General features: G+C 38.5%; 1 pseudogene; it reads right to left on the minus strand.

The window, feature by feature from the left end:
• Window positions 1–2,142: 2,142 nt before the first annotated feature.
• On the minus strand, window positions 2,143–2,971 carry LOC140624737 (phosducin-like protein 3 pseudogene; annotated as a pseudogene).
• Window positions 2,972–3,392: the final 421 nt, after the last annotated feature.

Genomic DNA, 3,392 nt, shown 5'->3' on the forward strand with positions numbered 1-3,392 from the left:
CCTAATTCCAAAGATTCTACTTATAATTGCTGTTCACACACCCATAGATGTGAAGTTACACATGGCCCTATACACATATATATGAAAATGTGGCATAACCATCGTGTGTACCGCAGTTTCAGTGATACTCCTAGCCAACCCTCAATGAGATTAGATATCCCTGTTATTTGCCCTTGCAGCATCTCTTTCATAGCAGCAGTTGTGCTTGTAAGAATTTATCAATATGGTCATTGCCTCTGAGTCCTTCCTTAAGCAATAAGCAGACAAGGGCTGTGTTCATTATGTGTTCACAGTGTCTGGGTGAATAAATGTTTTACATGCACTGTCATTTCTCCCTTGCAACAGTGTGAGGAAGTAAGTAATATTTTTCTTTCCATCTTATTGCTAGTGAACCTGGAGCTCAAAGAAATGAAATAACTCATCTAAGAACACACAACTAAAAAATGGGACAACTAAGATTTATTAACCTAGCTTAGTTTAAGTCTGAAGCTCATGCCCCTTCCATTGAGCTAGGCTCTCTCCTTGAGAAGGGAGGAAGCCAGAGGACAAGGGTAGAGGAATAAACTTCTGTGTATGAAGGACCACTGTGACAGTGATTATGCTGAGACTCTTTGTCAACATGGTCTCTTTTCCTCCTCATGATAAATTTGTGTTCAAAACAACATTTTTGCTAAAACAAGTTTATTGCAAACTCAGTTGCAAGTCTTGCCTAGAATGAGTTGGCAAGGAGGAAAGGAGGCTGGCAGTGAGCATGAAGTGAAGATTGGAAATAGACAAGGCTACAAAGCCTTTCAATGCAGCTCTTCACTCCAATACTTCATGTCCAAACAATAAGGCCAGCTCAGGTGGGGCTCAAGCAAATGCCAATGTCGATAGCTCAGTCCAGGCTGAGCGAGAGAAGTCAAATGTTTGACTTTACTGTTTTGACTCTGACTTTTGCCATATTATCTCCTTGCTCTACTAATGCTCCTTTGCTTTAAAAAAGAAAACACAGCTCTTTCAATCTAAATTACATTCACATTAATGGGTCAAAGATTTGTTTTCTGAAGCAAATTTTATTGAGCCAGCTTGTATTTTTTTATTGCATTCTTAGGTAGCACAATTCATTATTTATGATTTTTCCCCTTTAAATTTTATTAGAATCAAATATTTCTTTGCAAATTCTAAAATGAATATTTTATTAATCAATCATTTTTTTCATGACAAACCAAATTGATTATAGCTTTCTTTTTTCCCATATTTTTTATTGAAGTTTGATTTGCCAGCATAGTACTATAACACCCAGTGCTTATCCCGTCAAGTGCCCCCCTCGGTGCCCATCACCCAGTCACCCCAACCCCCCACCTACCTCCCTTTCCACTACCCCATGTTCATTTCCCAGAGTTAGGAGTCTCTCATATTTTGTCACCCTCTCTGAGTTTTCCCACTCATTTTCCCTCCTTTCCCCTATAATCCCTTTCACTATTTATTATATTCCCCAGATGAGTGAAACCATATAATGATTGTCCTCCAATTGACTTACTTCACTTAACATAATACCCTCCAGTTCCATCCATGTTGAAGCAAATGGTGGATATTCCTCCTTTCTTATGGCTGAATAATATTCCACTGTATATATAGACCACATCTTTTCTATCTATTCTTCTGTTGATGGACACTGAGGCTCCTTCCACAGTTTGGCTATTGTGGACATTGCTGCTATAAACATTAGGGTGCAGGTGTCCTGGCTTTTCACTGCATCTGTATCTTTGGGGTAAATACTCAGTAGTGCAATTGCTGGGTGGTAAGGTAGCTCTATTTTTAACTCTTTGAGGAACCTCCACACAGTTTTCCAGAGTGGCTGCACCAGTTCACATTCCCACCAACAGTTCAAGAGGGTTCCCCTTTCTCCACATCCTCTCCAAAATTTGTTGTTTCCTGTCTTGTTAATTTTCACCATTCTCACTGATTATAGCTTTCTGCCACTGCTGGTTTTCTTTTTGTTGTTGTTGTTGCTGTTTGGTTATTAATTTATTTACTTATGGAAAGGTTATTAATTTAAAAAGAGAGTTCTAAGAAATGTAACATGATCCTCAGCAATGATAATTTCTGAGATCTATGAGATTTGAAACATAATTGTAAAAAAATTAAAAGCCAAAAAGAATTTCTACTTTTTCCTTTTAAAAAAAAATCCAGATGATTTGTCACATCAAGGAAGTCTGGCACATTACCAAGGCCACAGTCTTAGTCATCCTCAAAATCGCTGTCCCTTCTTGTGGGAATGGAGCATTGCACTGAGGATAGCAAAGTGTCTTCAATTGGTTTCTTAGGGTTTTCATCCAAGTCTGTCTTGATTGCTTCAGACTCTGACAGTTTCCACTCCAACTCATCTATTGTCAGATTCATGCCACTGAACACCAGAGGTCCAATAAATTGAGCCTTGATATCACCTTCAAGGTAAACAAATATTGTAGGCAGATTCCTATCAGGATAATTGGGTATGCAAGTTGTTGAAATGGCTTTGATAAATTTGACATCAGAAAACTTCCTGGCAATTCCACTGAAGTGCTGATTTATGAGGGCACAGAGGGGAATCCCTTATTTGTAAAGGTGCAAGATTACCCACAAGCCCTCACCGGCTTTGGTAACTTCTTGAACATAATCCTTTCCTGAGATCTCCTAAACTTCTCCAAATTTATTCTTCAGTTGAGTTGTTTTCCACTCAGCCAGCCTTGGCTGCCTGTACATTTCAATAGCACGTTCATCTTCCTCATTAAATTTGTCTTCATTATCCTCCAGCTCTTCCAAAGTCATATCTTCATATGTTTTCACAACTGACTGCTGAAGGACTCACTGTTCTTCTTCTGCCTCCTTTTCCAAATCTTTCAAATTTTCCTTTGAGGGCAAGATGCCCTTTTTACGTAAGATGTCATTCCACTCAGTGTCTGCATTAGGGTCCTGCATCCTGCCTAAAGTTGGTCAAGCCAGGCAGAAGCCGCATCCCCCTGGTTTTCTTTTATAAACATTACTTCCATAAAATTCAGCTTTAAAATCTGTTCTAATTTAAGAAGAATTGACATTTCTATTCATTTTTAGTCAATATCACATTATACTATCTTTGGTTTTCTCCATTACCAGCTCTGTTTTGTGTCGAATATTTCTACCTGTAGCGTTCATAAAGAATCAAATTCAGGACATTTTGCAAGGGGTGGAGTAAATTCCATCTCCTCTGCCTCTCCAGAAAGGCAAGTGTGGCTGTGCCTTTTTCCAGCTAAAAATGTTGAGACCTCAGAAGAGAAATGAACTAGCCTATAGTTTCAAATTGTATAAAAGACCAGGCCTTTTCTAATCCCTTGTATACCATTCTTTTTGTTCTATGAAATCATCTGCAGAATAATACATTTTTACAAAGT

This window comes from Canis lupus, chromosome 3, assembly GCF_048164855.1.
Source record: "Canis lupus baileyi chromosome 3, mCanLup2.hap1, whole genome shotgun sequence".
NCBI classification, from domain to species: domain Eukaryota; kingdom Metazoa; phylum Chordata; class Mammalia; order Carnivora; family Canidae; genus Canis; species Canis lupus.